Raw genomic sequence first — 22,862 nt, 5'->3', positions numbered from 1 at the left:
CCCTGGCTTACTGTCCTGGAAAAGAAGGGTTGAACTTGTCGTTTCTGAGCTGTCGCAAATAAGTCCGTCGACATCTCGCCAAATCTGTGACCTATCTGAAGGAACACTTCCCTGCTGAGTTCCCACTCGGATTGGTTCAGCCGTGTCCGACTTAACCAATCCGCTAAGGCGTACTCACTGTGACTTGAGTCGCCTGTATGCATCCCTGTCGTGATGTCGCCTTGATAAGAATATCATCCAGATAAGGAAATAGCTCTATCCCCTTTAGTCTGAGGACTGCTACAAGGGTGACCAGAACTTTGGTTAAAACTCTTGGGGATGATTTGAGCCCGAATGGGAGAGCCCTGTATTTGTAATGTCGCCCCGCGTAAGCGAATCTCAGGAACTTCTGATGTTCCAAGTGAATTGGAACGTGCAGATAAGCCTCAGATAGGTCTATAGAATCTAGAAAATCCCCTTTCTGAATGGTTGGTAAAATGGAACGCAAGGTTTCCATCCAGAATTTCCTGTCCCGAACATGTTTGTTCAGTCTCTTGAGGTCCAGAATTGCCCCGGTGTCCCCATTTCTCTTTGGGACCAAAAAGAATATCGAGTATACTCCCTTACCTTTTTGTATCTGTGGGACCAACTCTATTGCCCCTATATCCAACAAATGTTGGATGACTACTATCATTTGGAGATGTTTTACAGTGTGCCTGTTTTCGCTATTTTTATCAATCTGACTGGGGGTGTGGAAGAAAACTCCAGCCTGTAGCCGTTGTTCACTATGTCTAGGACCCAATGGTCCGTGATTGTCCTGTTCTACTGGGTGGCAAATTGCTGTAACCTTCCCCCAATACCTGAGTGTCTCTTTTTGGGAAGATAGTCATGCTGAAGCCACTTTTTGGGGGTTCCTGTTGCCTGACTGATCCCCTTTTGTGTGAGAAAAGGGTTTAGAAGAAGACTGCCTGGGTTGCCACTTGGGCTTAAAGGGTCTATTAAGAAAAGACTTCTGACCTCTTTTTGGATCCCGAAATGGCTGAAATCTCTTTCTGGCCTTAATGTCCCTCTTTTTAGATGGTAACACCTTCTTTTTATCTCTATCCTCCACTAAGAACCTATCCAGACCCTCCCCAAATAGGTTCCCACCCTTGAAGGGGACCGATGCCACCTTGGCTTGGGAGGAAGAATCAGCATCCCAAAGCCGTAACCAAGTATTTCTGCGAGCAGTAATACTACATGCCGTGGCCCTAGCCGACAACTGTAAGGCGTCTAGAGACACATCAGCAGCAAACGCTATAGTTAACGCAATTTTCCTCAGTTCATCTTTGAACTCCTTAGGACATTACTCCCAGCCGAAGCCAAGTTCTCTGCCCAGTCATATGCTGCCCTGGCAAATAAAGAGGTGGCGGTGGACGCTCTCAAAGACTGAGATGAGGCCTCAAAGTCCCCGCGTAGAGCTTGTTCAATACGTTGATCAACCTGGTCCTTGGGAAGGCCCTCCGTGTCCATAGGCAAAACCGCACTGGAAGACAGACTTGAAATAGGATCATCCACTATTGGTACTTTCAGTCTCTTAGTTGCCTCAGGCATTAATGTATAAAATTTTGAAACCAACTGGTGACTGGCTTTAGGTTTTACCGGCTGCTCCCATTCAGCCTTTATAATATTAAAAAAGGAAGCTGGAAGAGGGAGCCCTGGCTGTACCTTGGAGACTTTAAGCATTAAATTACCTGCACCTGATTGAAACTCAGAGTCCGGTTCCTCTACCACTTTAGGTTTGGATGAAAGATCCAGGGTTCGCAAAACCTTAGGTAGTAAAGGTTTTTGACCTCTTAAGGGATCTGGTTTTTCCTGGCCAAGTCTTAAAGGAACCTGCTCCCTGAAGGGTGTCTACCATATCCTTAAAACCCTTCCTCATTTCAGACCTAAACCAGTCCATCAGTTCAGTCTTTTCTTGTTCCCTAGGATCCAAATCTGTCTGAACTGCATCTTGACTGGCCAGTGAGACAGACAACCTGGGGAAACTGAATTCACTCAGAGGACTATCTCTGTCTGGAGAAGTCTGCCTTCTAGCTTGATCAGCCATCTTGTACCAATCTGTGGAGGAAAACGAAAGTGAAACTTTCTGTGAAACTTTCTGCGGAGGAAAACAAAAGTGCAACTTTTCAGGCTGAGTCAAATGGCCTCCATTTTAGCTTTCCAAAAGAGTAGTTTCATATACACTTGTGAAGAGACCAAGACTCTGAGGGCTCAGACTGATAACCATTCGTAAGGCCCTCACTGAGAAAGTCCCCTGTCCTTTAAGCACCCTCAAACATGGGGTGCCCAAGGTAAGCCAGCCGCCTTCCTCCTTTTTTGATGAGTTTCCAAATGACCAGTCTCTGCTTGGTCTAAAAACATAGGCTCCAGGACTGGCATGGTCAAGCCCTGCGCCGTGGCGGTCTTTGTTCCCCAAGGCTCCAACCCCACTGGGAAGGCTTTCAGGGGCCCCTCAAACTCACCACCTCCTTTGGAAACGGCTATTTCAGTTCTTTGCACTGGAGCGATCCACTGCCTCAGCGTGGGTACGTCTTGCACACCAGGCTCCTCCACACCCCCAGAATAGCGCAGGGGGGAGGCCCTCCAATCGTAGGTCGGGTAAGGCCAGCGGACGGATGCCAAGGGCTTAAACAGAGCTCTGCCGAACAACCAGGGACAACCTGGTGCAGGATCGTTTGCCCCGACTCCTTGCTGCTGCTGCGTCTCTTCTTTCTTCTCTTTTTCTTTTTCTTCCTGAAATCCTAGGCGCTCGAAACGAGCGCTGCTGGAGCACGTCCTGCTGGTAAGCAGGGCCGGCAAGAACTAGGGAAGCTGCAGAGGATAAGCCCCGCCTCACAGGGATCAAAGATCGGAGCTGCAGGAAGGGGCGGAGTTTATCCCAATAGTATGGACTGTCCCGCTATCCGAACCACTGGAGAATCCCTTTTAAACTATAAGGCCATCTGATTCCGTAAACAACATACCACAATTTTAACAATATGTCATTACTACTTTTATAATAATTTTTCTTAGGATGGCTCCGGAAAACAATTTCACTACACCATTTGGTGGGTTGCATCCTTGGCTCAAGAAAGTTCCTGGAAGTTATGATTCCCACACACACACACACACATTCAACTGTTACTTTATTGACTGATTTCCTCCTTTTTTTCAAAATCACATGTTGTCAGAATATGAACTCTTCCATGACACAAAAGAATACAGTATGGGTAGAACCCAACTAGTTCATCTTACAAGTAACCTCAATTTGAGGCTATATTCCTAGAATAATGAACACTATATTATTTTGACATTTAGCAGGGATGGATGCAAACTTTTCATATACATGCAGACTACTTTTTCCTGTCATATGTGGGGATTCTAAGACCTCAAGGACAGAAACATGCAAGTTCCTTTTTTTAAAAAAAAGAATCCAGTGCAGGTTTCAAAGCACAGAAGTGTATTTTCCCCCCATTGGTAGATATCAGCCATCATTCACTGTTTTAATTCCAGAGCCTACTAAGAAGACTTTTACCTTATGTCTCTGTGTTAAAATCTGTGCAATTTTCTTTTCTGTACAGAGCCCATGAGGATACATACCACATGTCAGTTTCTCCAACATAATAACTTTAAACACTCACGCCCATTAACTTTAAAGATCCTAGGATCATTAAATGGAACTCACAGATCTGTGGTCCCATATGGAGTAAATCTCCCTGGCAGCCTATCCACTGGAACGCTGCCTTGGCTCCTAGGCTGATCTCTATTGGGACAATAAGATAAGGGCATCTTCTAAATGAACACTGATAAAGAGCACACAGAGTGAGTGGCGCCATCAGCCAAGCATGCAAAACCAACTGTGCTCTTGGTAAGCAGATCTCCAAGGAAAGTTACTTGACTTCACAACAATTTTATTTTTTAACAACTTCCATAAATACAGCCTTTGAGAGATAGAGAGAGAGAAAAAAAGTCTCATGTGACCGCACCCATTATCACTGCTGCCAGCTTCCAATTTTATTGTTGTTGGTTTTTTTAAAATCAGACTTCACAAAAGAGACAGGATTTTCAAATAGCAGTTGGAGGGTACATCGGCAGCGTCTGAAGTAAGCCACAGTGCCTTCACTGACTATCCTCTCTTTCGGCCACCCCTTAACAGATTCAGGGATGGTAATAATATTTAATCCTCAGAAGCTAATCTAAATGTTAACACTCAAAAGAAGACAAAGACGATGCAAAAGGTGTGTGTGTGTGCGAGGGGGGGGGGGAATGGCCTCTGCCTTTTGGGAGTCTCGCTTTATCCCAGGAGCGAGAGCATTAATAGAGCTTGGAATGAAATGCCATTTTATTCTCTGTCGCAGGCAGGGGATTAACAAGTTGCCTGCTCTAAACCTAGTCTGTGTCATGGCTCTCTGAGCACCAAGAAAAGGCCAGGGAGTAAAGTAAAAGGTGGGGAGCACTGGCCTTTTATTTACATGCTGCCTCTTTTGTGGGCAATCACTGATGTGGAGAGTTTGCTAAACAGCAGAATGTGTGTGTTTAGATCCAAGTCCCCAGCCTTTAATTCCACTGGTTAACACATAACACACACAAAATAATACAACTATTGTAATAAAATCAAGCAGACAATGCATCTGTGGCAGTTCTCCAAATAAACGCAGCATGTGCGCAACAAGGGCACATCAAGGAAGGTGACCAAAAAAAAAACCTGATAGCTTTCCAAGCACTGATCAGTAGGCTCCTGTTGCTAGGCGGTTCTTCTTTGGGGAGAAAACAGAGGCTGGAGAACATCCAAGACAGAAGGAAAATGAAAATGTGGCAGGAAAGAAATTTCTTAAGACATTGCAAAGGAACATGGATGTTAAAAGCCCGGGTGTAAATGAGAAGTGTAGGTCCCACTGGATCCCTTCCCTTTTGCAGTGGCCACTGCTTTGCTAGATGTCTTGGCATGTCGCTTCATTTCCTTTGTGTATGGGTTTCCTCTTTTCTCAAAGAAAGAGCAAGACTTGCCCATGAACCTCAAAGGAACATTTTATTGTGTGGTCTTGTTAGCTGAGTTCCGCATAACACTTTGAAATGGTGAAGTACTGTCAAATACCGGTTAGCATTATTCATTCAGAGGAAATAAAAACCCTTTAATGCACTAGGCCACTTGTGCCAGAGCTGCAGATGGTCGAGGGGACTAGAAAATGAATGGAAAGGGATGCTACAGAAGCTTAGCAATGCCAAGGAAACAACCTCCATAATTCGTCCCTCTTCTTCTCATGCTGCCGTTTCATTTTCGAAAAACAGGACTTGCTGCTTGCTGTTGAGAAAATTTTGCTTCTAGTGTATCTGAGCACTGTAAATGACACATACAAAGATGGTGTCTGGAAAAAGATGGCAAAAAATGTGTGTGTGTGCAAGGAGACAGAGTATTGTTCTGGTAGTTCATCATGAGTAATGACAAGTGGGCGGTAGGCATCAGAACTGGGCAGAAAGGAAACTCATTTCCTATCACACCTTTTGTAATAACAGCTGTGTTTATGTGAACTGAACATAAGGCTAGGAGCTAGTCCCAACTCTTCTGCTGAACAAGAGATATGAAGAGGGCAATTCAATGACCCTTTTATACCAGGAGAGCCTTGTTCAAAGTCAATGGGAAGAACTATGTTGAGGGGGTCAATCGCAGTCCTCTAAGGGTCTAGTTATGCTGTGAATTATGGACAATGGCTCCTGAACCCACTTACTAATGTTTTCAAATTAAACAGGTGAATCAGAGGTTGCAATAAGGTTGTTGACAAAATCAGTTGCTGGGATTTTGACTCATGCCAAGTCAATCCCAATATAAAGCGATGGATGATGTTAAACAAGAGCAGAGTCACTATCATTGCTGGATGCAGGGTAGAACTCCTTAGAAAAGTACAACATTAAACTATAAATGACCTAGGACAGTCAGCCAGAAAAATATTAAAGATGGCCCCAAATAACCAGAGAAAACACCCAGGAATTCCTTTTCTATCTGGACAGTTCCTAAGATGTCCCTATGATGCTTTAACAGTACCAAAAAAAAAAAAAGAAGCCCTAAAATAAATATTCCCAATCTTAAAAATAAAATGGCTGCAGTGATAAACCAAACCTGATCACTTCTGGAATTATCAGTTCAAACGCTGTTATCAAATAGTGAAACAGGATCTAACATTTACGTCTTCTATTGGCTATGTATTTTCTGCATAGAAGAATGTGTTTAAAGTGAGAAAGTGTGCATATTGCTACTACTTGAGAAGTAAACAAAAGAACACCACCACTACTCAAGAATCTGTGCCAATCAAATCCTATTGAATTGAGGTTTCTCTACGGAGGACAAGGGCGAAACAATTGCCTCCCATCCAAACCGTGCACAGAAGTCAGAAGACATTCAGAGGAGCAAAATTAGGATTGAACACGTGACGCTGCTTTACGTCCCCTCTAATCTGTAGCTGTTTCTGAACTGTAGACTAGGATTAATTTCTGCAAAGGGAGCAAACTGTGCTACGACAAAACCCCACCGGAAGGAAGATCACCTGGCTAGTAATGGAAAATAAATAGTTGGTGATATAAAAGAATGGGCAGGCAGTGAGATACAAGGAGGCCAGAACGATTATAGTGTAGTGTTGACTGAATCTTTTCGTGCTTCTAATGAAGAGCACCGTTCAGGAGTGCAAATTAGACGCCTGGAAGTGACACTTGGCAACTGTTGCCAAAAGGTGTGGAGCAGGATGGGCTTGAGGGGAGCTTTCTAAGACCATGCTTGAAATACTCTTGCTAAATTGTCAGGGAGTCATTAACAATCCTGACTTTTTGGAGAACAGCTTCTTATACCAGACATCAATGCACATGGCAGATTTCTATCTAGTAAGAAAATGTGGACAGACCACATAAATCCTCAAAGGAATGCAACTGAAGCCCTTCATTAAAAAAAAAAGCCGTGGCAAAACATACAACAGCCGATAAAGGACGCAGCCTAGGATCTTAATCTCTTCCTGTAGGAAATCCTAAAGAACTTGCATATTTCTAATTATTGTGCTTTCTTGGCCAGTAGCAACATAGTTCTGGAAACATACTTGGCTTCAGTACCCTCTTCCTGTGTTCCAAGACTGAAGACAACTGGAGGGGGGAAATGTCATAACTTAATCACTGCTTTTGAAGTATTTATTCCAATGACAACTTTTTGTTGCTGTTTTTAAGAGCGCATCTAAAAATGTACACAATGTATCAGCAAGTTTGGTTAATGGGGAGGGCAATAGTGTTTTCTTTTCGAACAGCAATATGTCCACCATGCCTGCTACCCAGTTGTCCAAGCAAATTCAAAAGTGACAACTCAACAACACAGTCACAACCAGAAGTTGGGATGCCAGCCTACAGGTGGGACCTGGGGATCCCCAGGAAATCCAGCTCTCTAGACTATAGAGATCAGTTCCCTTGGAGAAAAGGGGTGCTTTAGAGGGTGGGTTCTATGGCACTGTAGCCCACTCAGGGCCCTGTCCTCCCTAGGCTCCACCCCCAATCTCCAGGAGTTTCCCAACCTGGATCTGGCAACCCTAACCAGAAGCCAATACAACTTAAGACAGATAGTATATATGTAAAACTTTTGTGGTAAATGTAAACCTATTTATTTTATTAATTATATTTAAAACTTCTATTAGCAGCCTTTCTCCCTTGTGTAACTCAAGGAGGCCTATAATATAAATAAAATGATTACCAAACCCACAATAAAACAATATAAATGAAACAACACAAAAATACATAAAGGGCCACAATTTAAAAATTCCAATTAGGACTGCTGATAAATAAAGAATACATCAATTAAGCGCAGTTATAAATAAAACTGCCTTCAGCTGCCTTCTGAAGATCAACAGTGAGGAGGTCAGGTGCACCTCCCTGGGGAGGTGGTTCCATAATTGTGGGGCTGCCACCAAAAAGGCCTTCCTTTAATTGGTGGGACAGTCAGGAAGGCCTCTCCCTGTGGTCTTAACTCCTGGGCAGGAGCATATGGGAGAAGACAGTTCTTCAGATTCCCTGGTCCCAAGACAGGTGGGGCTTTAAAGGACCTTCAAAAGCCAAGTCCCTCCCAAGCCATGTAGAGCTTTAAACCAACAAAATATCCAGATAATATTATGCAACCAAGACCTGTTCTAGCTTGGCCATCACTCTCCATTTTATCCCAGCCAATTGTTTATGAAACTGTAGACTGTGGTCTTACTATTTATGTTGCTAATAAAGACTCCTCTGAGGAGATTACATCCCCTCTGTTAGAATACCTTGTTAGACATCACCATCACAGAAATTTTAGAATACAAAACATTTATCTAAGTGACAAAAAGAAGGAGCAAAATATCAAAAAAGTCTTTATGTCAAGATAAAAATAGGGTTTTAAGACACATATTCTGTTAATTAATACTTAATGTCTGATTTGTCACCATGCATTTGGCTGTTGTGCCATTCTAGCACAAGAAGAAAAGTCACAGAATTGCTCAGGCTCCTATCGGTTTATTTGATTTTGCCACTCCAAGGGACAAGGTATAAAACAGGGCTCAACTGTTGCAGCAAACCAAATGGCCAGCTTTGGTCTAGTTGAGGCTTCTTTGCTGTTGTTTCCTCCTCTGACCAGACCTGGGTGGCAGCACACAAAATCAAGCCCCGCCAGAGATTTTAACAAAGTCCCAGGGAGATGGCAAAGGATCCTTCCTATGCATCTTATAGATTCTTCCAGCACTGTACAAAGGCAGCAGGACTATTCTGGCTGACTCCAGTTACAGAGTAACTGGCTTGGATCCAGCGATACCTCCATTAGCGGAACTGGACGTCCTTGCTTCCTCATCCCACCGTGGCCTGAAATGTTGTTCCTTGGGAAGACCCTAAAAACCAGTACGAGGGGCAGATTGGGGGTCTGCAGTGAAAGACAAGAGTAAGCAAAGATCACCCCCCTCCTTCTGTTATTTTTATCTACCACTGGATATGAGCTATGGAACAGCAACGATTACAATAGAGCAGATTGGTCCTTGGTCCTGAAACTCCATCAAGACATGTATAGAAGACATATGTGTTCAGAGAACATAAGAAGAGCATGGCTAGATCAGATCATCTATCTAGTTCAGCATCCTGTCTCACACAGTGGTCAACCAGTTCCTCTGGGCAGCCAACAACAGGACATCGAGGATGAGGCCTTCCCCTGACGTTGCCTCCTGGCTCTGAGATTCAGAGATTAGATGTGAAGTCACATCTCCCAAAAGATGTAGCTACCTTCTCATGGAAGCAAGCCTAAGGCTTTTTTGCACCAGGGGTGCAGCATAAGCAACCAAGCTAAGAGCTCTTACCTGATCTGATCTTCTGCATTGGTGACTGCCTCATGGTATTGTTCCAAAGTCATCTTGTAGATGTCAGCATTCTGGAAATTAAGAAAAAAAACCTCCCTCAGCAAGTACCACTTTTTAGTCCCAAGTTTCTTAAACTATACAGCACAGAAAATTGTTAAACTGGCACCCTCAGAAATGAACATGCTTGAAAAAAATGGAAGGATAGGTAAGCTAATACTCCTCACTACCAATCAACAAGCATGTGCAGGAACTATGGTGTCATCCTTATTGAACTGTCAAGGAAGAAGCAAGTTGAGACGACCTCAGTCAAAATCAAACAAACCCAGGAATCAAACAGAAAGAGATCCAGCAAGATATGCTTTCCCTAGCAACCACCTACGCCTTCTTGTAGAGATCGGGTTTATACTTGAAGATCCATGGGCCTACTAAGGGCCAAAGCCCCAAATCAGCATTAAAAAGTACACAGGTCAATGGGAAAAAACCAAGCTTTTAAAAAAACAAACAAACACAGATTTCTTACATTTGTTTTTATTAAACTCCATTTGAACTTGGCAATGGCCACTGCAGCTTTACGAGCACAGTATAAGGTGTTGAAGAAACACCACTGGGGAAATGCTAACTTATCAGTCCCTTAGACAAGAGCCTCCTGGGAGGCAGGAGCCCAATGTAAGAGCAGGATAGAAGTCTAATAAATAATGAAAAGCAACAGCAAAGAACAATAGACAAACAAAACCCAAGTCAAGCAACTTCACTTTGTAACAAATAGCCCTGTAAGAAATCCCACCAAAATCAGCAGAGAGCAGCTCTTTTCTACCCAATAGGTTACAAGACAGCAAATAATATCTAAGATCTTCCACATCACTGGCTCTGCAAAGAACAGGGACTAAAAAGATGGAGGGCGGGTTACTTACTAGAATGTCCTATGACCTTGAAGCACATGATTTTGTTAACATGGCCCCAAGACTTTTTACTTCTTGCATAACCTATAGATCAGAACACGGTTCACAATATAATTAAGGTAGTATTGCTTTCATTTCACTCAGTGGTGCAATTATTACCCTTATGTCGATATGCATTGAGTAAATGTTCTGTTCTATCACAGTGAAGCTGAACTGGTCAGCAACTGCAGCTCAGCAGATAACTCTGGACTTGGCCCAGGGAGACACGGATTAAAGTCTCTGCTTACCTGCAACACTAAATAGATCAAGAGCAGTCTCTAAGATTAGCCTACCTTACAGAACTGTTGTAAAGATAAGAGTGGGCAGCACGCATGCCACCCTGAGCTCCTTTGGGGCGGGGAGACAATATTTAAAAATGTGATAAATAAATAAGTTCAGATGAGAGGACCTGTGGTCACTGAAAAGTAATTCCATCTGAAACTATTTGTCATGAGATTCCTACAGTAAATAGGTAGTGTGAATGACAGGAAAAAAGGGGCGGGGGGTTACTGAGTACCAGAGGTCTAAGAATAGTTGTAGAATGTATAGAAAGGAATACTGAAGGTGTATATATAATTCAAGAATTGCAAAGGTGTGTGACAAAATATATATACACAAATATATCTACAACAAAAATATCTACAACAAAAACAAATGGTATGAGCAAATACTCTGCAGCTTGCTTTTTAACAGTGCCAGATAGATAAGGGTAAAGCTAACTAATCAAATATATATATCTACACACACACACACTTGTAACTGTTAAAATTGTAAACAAACGTCTTGATACTGTTCCTATTTATTGCTACTGTAGGCATATTATGTTTTTCATAATTTTGCAATTATAATCATTTTTTCACACCTTTGCCATTCTTGAAATATATATGCACCTCCAATATTCCTTTCTATACATTCTACAACTATTCTTAGGCCTCTGGTACTCAGTACCCCCTTTTTCCTGTCATTCAGGGGCTTCCTACCTTTTTCCCCTCATTCTCCTCTTTTCTTAGTGTGAATGGCAGACCTACAGCCTTAAAACGCCCACGTGTGCACGTGCCAAGCAAACGGACCTATCAAGTGCAGAGCCACTTTTAGCACTCCTGTCTGGACAGCAAAAACAAATGGCATGAGCAAATACTTACTCTGCCGCTTGCTTCTTAACGGTGCTACACAGATAAATGTAAAGCTAAATAATCAATTTAAAGGGGAGGGGAGAATAAGGCAAGAGCATGGAGGAAAAAATAATTGAATTTCCTTTCCTTTCTGGATACCCTGTCCATTCCTGATGGTATAATGTATCATTTCAAGTTTTAATTTTCACTACAAAGCACCCCCACCCCCACCCCCAAAAAACTTTCATCCTGTGTTGCTCTTGTTCTCTTGCAACATTTTGTCATGGCACTTAGGAAGATGGGACTTGAATGTAAAAAGCCACTCATTCTATCTGCAATTTTGTTATAAGCTGTCCATTCCCATCTTGCAAAAACCCAGAACACATCCAGATTTCTGTGCTCCCCCTCCACCAATACCACTTTCCTTACAGACTTCTAAATTAATAGGTTTATATAAGCATGCTTTGATTTTCCTTTCAAATTTACTACATGAAAGCATTATTGTCAGATGTATCTTTATGCATTACACAAAGAACCCACGGCAGGGAATTGTTTTCACAGGTTTTGACTAAAAAAAAATCTCTTTCAGGAACAGACAAATCAAAGATGAGCCCTCACCTCAAAATGCATTTTGGCAGCAAGCTGAAGAGTGATTTTATTTGCTTATGTGCTACATAATGGTCAATTTTAGTTTCACACACGCACACACACACACACACACACACCAAACCTCCTGTCAACAATGTAGAGATCACAGATTTTTTCATGGCACCCTTTTTTCCCTGCCCCACAAGCCGACATGACACCTCGCAGCTCCCTGCTGTCTCCGGCTTGCCTCTGAAAAAACCTGAAGACCTCTGCTCCATTAATTAAAACTGCCATTAAAAATTAAATATTGTGAATAAGTAGGTGCGGGCATTATCTCCATGGGTTTCATAAGTCTCAGTGTTTCTCCAATTACTTCCCAAGCAATTTTCATATTTCATACCGTCTGATTTCTCACAGGACCTGGATTTGTAAGATCAAAAAGATGACAAAACGAAGGAAAAGCAAGGGAGAATGGAAGGTACCAAAATGAAACATTTTGCAGGTAATATAAAGGATGTCCAAAATGCACAAATGCTATTATCCCTAGTTATTTCTCAGTTATCTTTCTCAGTCCCTTTTCCACAAGATCCTCAAGGTAGCATATCATTAAACAAAAGTTCACATAATATTGTAACAATCCCTTCAAACATATGATAGAAAATGGAGAAAGAGCCATTTTTAACAATCCCTATTAAAAAACAGGACTAGTTTGAAGAACTATGATGGGGAGGCTTTTAAAAGACCTTACCCTCCAGACAAACAACAATAACAATGTGGACTGGCAAAACTCTTTTGGAAGACTGTTCCACTGCATGGGCACCACTAACAAGAATGCCTTGCTCAATGTATTAGCAGACTTTGCCTCCCTAAAGGACAAAAGACAAAGCGAGGTATCATCTCCAAGAGCATGGGAAAGGGTACAAAATGTTACGCATTCCTTTCATACTGTTTCTGTTTTCTCACTCTTCCTTTTATGTTGTTCCTTGTATAGTTAACATCTTTACCCTCCATATCACTGACTCCACTCTCCTCTTTCAAATGCCCTCAAAACCCACAGCTCCTTACTAAACTTTATCCGGAGCAATGAAGTTTTACCTCATCATCACTATCAGCAGTTCAGTTTCCCATACTACTTTTAAAGTATTGCTTGTCATGGTAGGGATCTTTCTGGATGACACTTCCACGCTGAACCCTTTCCAGTCTGGCTTCCACTCGGGCCATGGGACGGAGACAGCACTGGTTGCCCTCACGGATGACCTCCGGAGGCATCTGGATCGGGGCGGGACGGCGGTGCTGCTGTTGTTGGACCTGTCAGCCGTGTTCGACATGGTCAATCATCAGCTGCTCGCCCACTGCCTTGCCGACGTGGGGATTCGGGGGCTTGCCTTGCAATGGCTCATATCCTTTCTCCAAGGTCGGGGACAAAGGGTGGCACTTGGGGAGAAGCTGCCCCAAAGGCACCCACTAATATGTGGAGTGCCACAAGGGGCAGTGCTCTCCCCAATGCTATTTAACATCTATATGTGCCCCCTTGCCCAGATTGCCCGGAGGCATGGGCTGGGGTGTCACCAATATGCAGATGACACCCAGCTCTATCTGTTGTTGGGCGGTCAGTCTGGCTCTACCCTGCAAGATCTGGACCGGGCATTGCAAGACGTGGCAGGATGGCTGAGGCTGAGCTGACTGAAATTGAATCCGACGAAGACGGAAGTCCTATGCCTGAATCGGAGCGGTTCCGGGTTAGGGGTCCCACTACTGGCCTTTGGTGGGGTGTCACTGGTGCCAGCGCCGAGGGTCAGGAGTTTGGGAGTGCTCCTGGATGCTTCCCTGACAATGGAGGCCCACGTAGCAGCCACTGCCAAGACCACCTTTTACCATCTCCGACTGATTAGGCAGTTGGTCCCCTTCCTCGAACGCAATGATCAGGCTTCAGTGAGCCATGCTATGGTCACCTCGAGGTTGAACTACTGTAATGCTCTCTACATGGGGATGCCCTTGGGGCAACTCTGGAAGCTGCAGCTGGTGCAGAATGCTGCGGCCAGGCTGCTGATGGGCCTCCCCATGTGGGAGCACATCCACCCTTCACTTGGAGTCTCAGAGCGGCTTACAAACTCCTTTCCCTTCCCCTCCCCACAACAGACACCCTGTGAGGTGGGTGAGGCTGAGAGAACTCTGACACAAACTGCTCTTTCTCAAGGACAGCTGTGCCAGAGCTTGTGACTAACCGAAGGTCACATCAGCAAGTGCAAGTGGAGGAGTGGGGAATCAAACCCGGTTCTCCCAGATTAGAGTCCGCACACTTAACCACTACACCAAACTGGCTCTCCAAACTGGCTCCAATAGTGTTCCAGATTCGCTTCAAGGTGCTGGTTTTGACCTTTAAAGCCCTTTATGGTCAGGGGCCTGCCTACCTAAGAGACCGCCTTTCCCCACATGTTCCCCAGAGAGCACTGCGATCTGGAACACAAAACCGCCTGGCCCTCCCTGGGCCTAGGGACGTCAGGTTGGAGGTGACTAGGACCAGGGCGTTCTCACTGTTGGCACCAATGCTCTGGAACGAGCTCCCAAGTGAGATCAGAGCACTGCGGGACCTCCAGCAATTCCGCAGGGCCGTGAAAATGGAACTTTTTTGCCGGGCATTCCAGTAAGAATGACTTTATCGGTTGTGTTGCACTTGCACTTTATAATATCACACTGCCACATTTAATTGGTTTTAAATTGTATTTTTCTGTAATTTTATTGAGTGTATTTTATGTTGTTTTAAAATTGTAAGCTGCCCTGAGCCGCTTCGGCAGGAGGGTGGGATAGAAATCTAATTAGTAAAATAAAAAATAAATAGGGATTACAGAAGTCACATGGCCTCTACTACAAAGGCATATAGTCAAAGCAAAGAAGCAGGAGCAGGTGGGCTCAAGCAAGGGCTGGGTCAGTAGACGGTGCTCGTGAAAGGTCCTTTAACTGCAGTCTTTAATCCCAGGCTAATGCTGCTTTTGCTTTAAAGGGAGAGAAGCAAAAAAAGAAAAGAAAAGAAAATTCCACTGAGAACAAAGTTAACTAGATCCTATAAAGGCATATATATGCACTAGCAGTAAAGCCCGTTGTGAAAGCAATACAACGAGATCTAGAAGGAGGCTCTGGGGCAGTGCTCTGGCTTTGGGCAAACAGTGTCAATTTGCTGTGGTGACCTCAGCAGGGTATAATGACAGAGTCCACTGTTTTCTCCAGAGGAACTGATCTCTGCTACCTGAAGAGCAGTTGTAATTGTGAGTGATCTGTAGCCCTCACCTGGAGATTGGCAGCAATTGTTACCCAGGACAAAATGGCTGGTTTGGAGGGTGTAGTCTATGGCATTCTCCCTGTCTGTGGTCCCACCCCTCTGCAAACCCCACCCTCTCCAGGATCCACCCTCTCCAGGCTCCACCCCTCAAATCCCCAGGAATTTGCCAGCCTGGAGTTGGCAACCCCATCTCCTTCCCAGCTAGCCATCAACCTACCATTATCTGCCCCTTTGACTTCAGCTGACTTCCGCCCTCCTTTCTGCAGAGCAATTGTAATTTTGAGTGGTCTCCAGCCCTCACCTGGAGATTGGCAACAATGGTTCCCTATGTGGGACTGACTGGTTTGGAGGGTGGAGTCTATGGCATTGTACCTGTCTGAGGTCCCACCCCTCCTCAAACCTCACCCTCTTCAGGCTCCATCCCTCAAATCTCCAGGAATTTCCCATCTGGAGTTGGCAACCCTATCAGGACTGGCCCCAATGTGTTTTCTCCCAAAGGCCAAAGTAGGTGACAGGACCAAGCTTAGTTGCCTACCAACAGGCACTGAGGGGAATGTAGGGTTGCCAGCTCTAAGGAGGGAAATACCTGGCGGTTTGGGGGGTGGATTCTGTAGAGGGCAGCATTGGGGGGGGGAAAGGACTCAGCAGGTATATTGTCATAGGGTCTACCCTCCAAAGCATCCATTTTCTCCAGGGGAACTGATCTCTGTCATCTGGAGATCAATTGTAACAGTGGGAGATCTCCAGGTCCTACCTGAACTTAATAATGTACAGCTTTTTGACTCAGGACTACAGACCAGTATGGCCAGCCCAAAGGTTAACTGCACATCAATTTTGCTAACTTTCTCACATAGCCTAGCAGGTAATTGTACAATGAACTGGGAAATTTCTCTTGAAAGGATGAAAAGGGGGTGGGGCAAGGGAGCTACTAGCTTATTCAAAGTTCCGGAGCCTGGAAAACAAGATCTGAAGTCCAGTGGGACATTATAGGCATCCTCTTGATTTCCAGTGTTTTCTAGGGTTTTTTTTTTAATTGCTTGCTATTCTATAATGGAGGCCACGGTGGCTCAGAGGTTAAGATGCTGAGCTCCAGACCAGAAGGTCTGTAGTTCGGCAGTTCGTGTGAGCTAGTGTCGCATGATGGGGTGAGCTCCCATCTCTGGCCCCAGCTCCTGCCAATCTAGCAGTTCGAAAGCAAGAAATTGCAAGCAGATAAATAGGTACCGCTTCGGTGGGAAGGTAACAGCGTTCCGTGCACCTCGGTGTTTAGTCATGCCGGCCACATGACCATGGATAAGTCTTCTGACAGCGCTGGCTCTCCAGCTTGGAAATGGAGATGAGCACCGCCCCCTAGAGTCGGATTCAACTAGCTTTTGAGCAAGGGAAACCTTTACCTTTATTCTATAATAATCCATTAAAATATTTAAAATATATCCACAAGAATAAATTAACATACAATTCTGGCAACCAATTTCTTATAGCACAGATAGTTCAAATGTCTCAGGGACAATTCATAGGTAGCACCCAATCACAAAAATGATGCTGTTCCCTTGAACTAATGTAGAAGAAGAAGAAGAAGAAGAGATTGGATTTATACCCCGCCCTTCACTTGGCGTCTCAGAACGGCTTACAAACTCCTTTCCCTTCCCCTCCCCACAACAGACACCCTGTGAGGTGGGTGGGGCTGAGAGACCTCTGACACAAACTGCTCTTTTTCAAGGACAGCTGTGCCAGAGCTTGTGACTGACCCAAGGTCACATCAGCAGGTGCAAGTGGGGGAGTGGGGAATCAAACCCGGTTCTCCCAGATTAGAGTCTGCACACTTAACCACTACACCAAACTGGCTCTCATATATTGTTCTAGGTGTGATATAAGCAGCTTGATTGAAGACCAAGACCAATCAGAAAATTAAACATATGCAAGGAAAGTTGCTTTTCGACACTTAGGCAGCAGCTGGGGGTGGGTGAGGATAACAACACTAACACCACAGTATAGATTTATTCATCAGGTGATGGACTGGGTCAATAGATCAGAGAGTGTTTGGATTAAAAAACAAACCAGACAACACAACAGCCACCAAAGCTATCTTGAGGTATTGTGACATGCTGGTGTACGGAATCTTGTCAGTGGTCATAGTGCTTAAAGATACAAAGAGGATTAATGGCTGTTGAAACGTTGCCAGCCTAGATGAATGCAAGCGATCCCGCCGATGAAACGGAGCAGGCCAACGGAGCCCTTGACAAATGCTGTAGACGACAGCTGCAGGATTACATGACCACAATCTGCTGAGCACCTGACAGGCGCATCACTTAGACTCCGGCCTCCCCTGTTGCTGTAAGTTCTCTTTGGCATTCAGAACTGGACCCCCATATCCAGTTGAAAGGAAATGCATATCCCTTAATGTGCAGAAAAGGCCAGAATACCACACTGTTTCCACAAGAGGTAGCAAAACATAAGGAGGGAAAGCTGCAGAACCAAAAGGTAATTAAGTACTGGCCACCTCTGCTGCCAGTCTCCACTGTAAAGCTTTCAGACTGCCTGGTGATGATAATCAGGGTTATTTAAATTGGAAATGGAGACCTCTTACAACCCTGCACAGCTGCCACTTTCTTTTACTCTTATGCTGAAAACTAGTGGCCTGACTGTAGCAGTCATTCAAACAGCACAAAGGCAATCCACAGGAAAGCAACTTTAGGACAAGGCTCCAGAGGCAGCAAATGCAGGGTGCGGCCTCTTTATCTCAGAGGTGCTGTCCACAGAGAATGGTTTGCGCTTAAATTTGAGACACTGCACCCAATTATTTTCAAGATGCAAGGTATGTTACTAAAGCCTGTTATGCACAAATACCTCAGCATGGTAAATTTCACAGAGGTCCAAAACTTTCCCAGCATTTTGCAATTTATCAGTTAAGAAGCATGAGATAACAGCTGCTCCAATGCACAACTGATCCTTTAGAATCACTGCTCACATATTCACGGTTTGGGCCAGCAGTGGTGTGCCGTGAGTTTTCATAGTGTAAAAGAATACCTAACTAGCTGTCACTCTGCTGATTTTCTTTACACTGAAATTTGGTGCAAATAACTAAAACACATTAAAAAGCCATGAAACAAGGTTCTTTATGTAGTTTATATTGAATACTTAGAAGAAGCTATAACAGTAATTTATCTAGGATTGTTAATGCAATGTGTAGTTTACTTTACAATCTATATTTTACTAATCCTCATAACAATATTGTGAGGAGAAATTATAAGTACTATCATCTTGTAGAAAAGTAATGGAGCTAAAGAGAAAATGACGTCTTGAAGGGTACTTCTGGATCCACTGAACCCAGTTCTGATAGTGTAATCCAGGCTTGCGAGTAAAACACTCCAAACAACAAACCACTGTCCTCCACTTTACTGGAGTAAAAATCCCAGGAGACATCACCTTTGTGACATAGGAGGACATTTGGCTTACCTCCCATGACAGCCATTTTTAGTGCCATCCACTACTCTTTCTCAAAATTACAAAAGCCAAGGCTGAGGCCCTTGTCGTAGACCACATTTACAGATCATATTTAGGAATCACATTGTTTAGCCAAAGTGTCCTCAGTAGAATTTATTTATTTATTTATTTATTTCAATTTATATACCGCTCCCCCCCCTGAGGGCTCTGAGCGGTTTACATGTTCCAATAAATGCCAATCCTAACCAAGGGCCACATACATACAAGGGGGAAAGTGACTAGCCTACCAGGCACCTAGTAGCGCGTTGTTGTTATCTGCGGGAGCTCGAGTCGACGATGTCCTCCTGGCGCTGGTCTTTGATTTTTGCGACTTCCTGGCTGTTGCGACTCCTTTGGGCTTGGACCGAGTGCACGTCCGCGCATGCTCGCTGCGGCCTCTGTCCAGTAGGCCCCGGCCTCGCCTCGCTGCTCTTTGCCTAAGGACAATTCTACTGAGGACACTTTGGCTAAACAATCATAGGAAGGCACTTTCTGGACCAGAAATTATTACCAGTGAGAAACCACTTGGCATGTGATTGCATCTTTGGAGGCCTCATTTGTACTTTTATTCTGTGACTAGTGGTTTCATTTTGGAACAAATTTTTTCTGGTCCTTCTTGTATTTATATTTTATATATTTATGATTGTACTGTACTATCATATAAGCCGTCGATACCGGGTAAATTGGTGGAAACCATTATTAAGGAAAGAATTAGTAGGCACATAGATGAACAAAACCTATTGAGGCGGACTCAACATGGGTTCTGTAAGCGAAGATCTTGTCTCACTAACCTGTTAATGTTCTTAGAGGGGGTGAACAAACATGTGGACAAGGGGGATCCAATAGATATTGTTTACCTTGACTTCCAGAAAGCTTTTGATAAAGTTCCTCATCAAAGGCTCCTAAGTAAGCTCAAAAATCATGGGATAAAAGGACAAGTCCTTTTATGGATCAAAAACTGGCTAATTAATAGAAAACAGAGAGTGAGTATAAATGGGCAGTTCTCCCAGTGGAGGGGTGTAAGCAGTGGGGTACCACAGGGATCAGTACTTGGTCCACTGCTTTTTAACTTGTTCATTAATGATTTGGAGTTGGGAGTAAGCAGTGAAGTGGCTAAATTTGCGGATGATACGAAGTTGTTCAGGGTGGTGAAAACCAGTGAGGATTGTGAGGCACTCCAAAGGGATCTGTCAAAGATGGGCGAGTGGGCGTCAACATGGCAAATGGGGTTCAATGTGGCCAAGTGCAAGGTGATGCACATTGGAGCCAAAAATCCTAACTATAAATACACGTTGATGGGGTCTGAACTGGCAGAGACTGATCAAGAGAGAGATCTTGGAGTTGTAGTAGATAACTCACTGAAAATGTCGAGACAGTGTGTGACTGCAATAAAGAAGGCCAATGCTATGCTGGGGATTATTAGGAAGGGTATTGAAAACAGATCAGCCAATATCATAATGCCCCTATATAAATCAATGGTGCGACCTCATTTGGAATACTGTGTGCAATTCTGGTCACCACACCTTAAAAAGGATATTATAGCTTTGGAAAAAGTGCAGAAAAGGGCAACTCGAATGATAAAAGGGTTGGAACACTTTCCCTATGAGGAAAGGTTAAGGCGCTTAGGGCTCTTTAGCTTGGAGAAACGACGACTGAGGGGTGACATGATTGAGGTTTATAAGATTATGCATGGGAAAGAGCAGGTAGAGAAAGAAGTAATTTTCTCCCTTTCTCACAATACAAGAACTCGTGGGCACTCCATGAAATTGCTGAGCGGTCGGGTTAGAACGGATAAAAGGAAGTACTTCTTCACCCAAAGAGTGATTAACACTTGGAATTCACTGCCACAGGAAGTGGTGGCGGCTACAAGCATGGACGGCTTCAAAAGGGAATTAGATAAGCATATGGAGCAGAGGTCCATCAGTGGTTATTAGCCACAAGGTATAGATAGGGACTCTGGGGCAAGTGATGCTCTGTCATCTTGGTGCTTGGGGGGGTCAACAGTGGGATGGCTTCTAATGTCCTGGCCCCACTGGTGGACCTCCTGATGGCACTGGTATTTCTGGCCACTGTGTGATACAGAGTGTTGGACTGGATGGGCCTTTGGCCTGATCCAACATTGGCATCTCTTATGTTCTTATGTTCTTAAGCCAATATGTTTCTCACTGTGTTTGATCTCTGAAGAAGGGCCTATACAGACCGAAACATGTCAGGTCAAGTCCATTAGCCCTTGCGTGTTAGATTCTGGTATTTTTACATGAGGTGTGATTGGGCCCTTATATATTTTGAAAATTCTTTGTTAATGAATACATGTATTTTTATATATACTATATACATTAAGTTTTTATTGTTGGCCCTCTTTGCTATTTGACTAACCTTTTCAGGTTCTGGATCCCACGTTTCTAGGTTTTTCCCCCCCCCCTCTTTTTGTGCCAGCTGGCCTTGGGCCACAAGCATGCTGTGCTCCTGGCCCCTGCTGGACACCACTTCTCCTGGGATGCCAGCAGGTGAGCGAAGGGGAGGGGGCCTGGAGGGGTCCAGCCTCTCTCTCCACCACCCCCTGACAGCAGCAATGCCAGTGAGCCTGGTCTGGCTCCCAGCCACCGGGCCCACCAAGGCTCCCCCCCCCAACAGCAGCAATGGCAGTGAGCCGTTTCTGGCTCCCAGCCACCGGGCCGATCAAGGCTTCTCCCCCGCGACAGTGGCAATGGCAGTGAGTCCTGTATGCCTCCCAGCTGCCAGGCCCGCTGAGTCTTCTCCCTCCCCAACAGCTGCAGTGAACCCTGTGCAGCTCGCACCCTCCAACCTCCCTTGCAGCTGCCATTTCCTACCTCCTCCACAGCATTCTCTGTCCATGTGCAGGGAACGTTCTTTTACTTTTGGGGAGATTTAAGTATCCCCTGTATTAGGGTTGCCAAATCTTCTTCCCCCCGCGGCGGGGGAGCGTCGCCGCGGTCCGGGAGTCGTCCGGATGTGCGCCCTCTCCCCCTCCCCCTCCCCTTTCTTTCTCTCCCCAAGCCAATCCCTCCTTTTTCTTTATAACCCTCCACTAAGTCGATGTCGATCTCTCTCTCTCTCTTCCCCCCCAAGCAAATACCCCCATCTTTCCCTTTCTCTTTCTCCCCCAAGCCAATCACCCCCTTCTTTCTCCCCTCCTTTCCCCCTAACTTTGAGCCTGGCAGCGGTGGCAGTGCCTGGGAGGCCAAGCCAGTGCAGGCTCAGCCATAAAGCCACCCGCCACTTTCCGTCCCTCTTTGCTCCCAGCTTCCCAAAAGCGGAAAAGCCTGCGAAGGCCTCCTCACTAGGAAAGCCGTTGCTAAGGGCAGTCACGTGCTCAGAACTTTCCAAGGAGAGAGAGGGAGGGGGAGAGAAAGCTCCTCATCCCTTGGTAAGTCCTTTCTCTGCCCATGAGCAGAAAAGGCTTTTGTACTTTGGGGGGGATTTAAACATCCCCCATATCCTTTAAAAAAGTTTTTAGATTTTTCTGCACAGCTGGGGGGTGCCCCAAGTTTGCTGAAAGATCTGTTTACCCTCCATGTGCCCCTGATCTGTGGAAATAACACAGAGGGGACCCTTGGCTATTAGTATATAGATATTTATGGTTATTTTACATTTGAAATATAGTAGAGTGGTGTGGCTTTTTTGAACTCACTACATTCTTACAAGTACAGAGAGCTGCAATAAAGGATGACTAATATACCTCAAATATGTAATTCTGTACATACAATACAAGAAGTACATTTATTTACTACTCTTAAAAATTTTAGTTCCCAAAACAGGAGACAATCTGATATTACTGCAGATATCATGAGGTAGGTTGGCTTCTAAATAAAGCCCTGAATGGCCAGGGTCCAGCCTACCTGAGGGACCGCCTCTTCCCGTATGTTCCCCCAAGAGCGCTGCGATCAGGGAGTCTGGACCTCCTTGTGGTTCCAGGCCCCCGGGACATCAAGCTTGCCCTAACCAAGGCCAGGGCTTTTTTGGTGGCGGCTCCTACCTGGTGGAATGAGCTCCCGGTGGAGATCAGGGCCCTGCGGGACCTAGTGCAATTCCGCAGGGCCTGCAAGACGGAGCTCTTCCGCCAGGCATTTGAGTAGGAGCCGCTGCCGCTGCCACTATACCACCATCGTGG

The 22,862-nt window shown here is 44.8% G+C and overlaps 1 long non-coding RNA gene across 1 annotated transcript in view; it reads right to left on the bottom strand.

Moving 5' to 3' along the window:
* LOC107122950 overlaps positions 1-22,862 on the bottom strand; it is a 205,997-nt gene that overhangs the window by 123,674 nt on the left and 59,461 nt on the right. The window contains exon 2 of the long non-coding RNA XR_001482939.1: positions 9,333-9,403. This is a non-coding gene — a long non-coding RNA (uncharacterized LOC107122950). The remainder of the gene's footprint in view (positions 1-9,332; positions 9,404-22,862) is intronic.

The sequence above is a fragment of the Gekko japonicus genome, unplaced genomic scaffold, assembly GCF_001447785.1.
Source record: "Gekko japonicus isolate JY-2015 unplaced genomic scaffold, Gekko_japonicus_V1.1 scaffold69, whole genome shotgun sequence".
Lineage (NCBI taxonomy): Eukaryota > Metazoa > Chordata > Lepidosauria > Squamata > Gekkonidae > Gekko > Gekko japonicus.
This window is presented reverse-complemented; position numbering and strand designations above follow the sequence as displayed.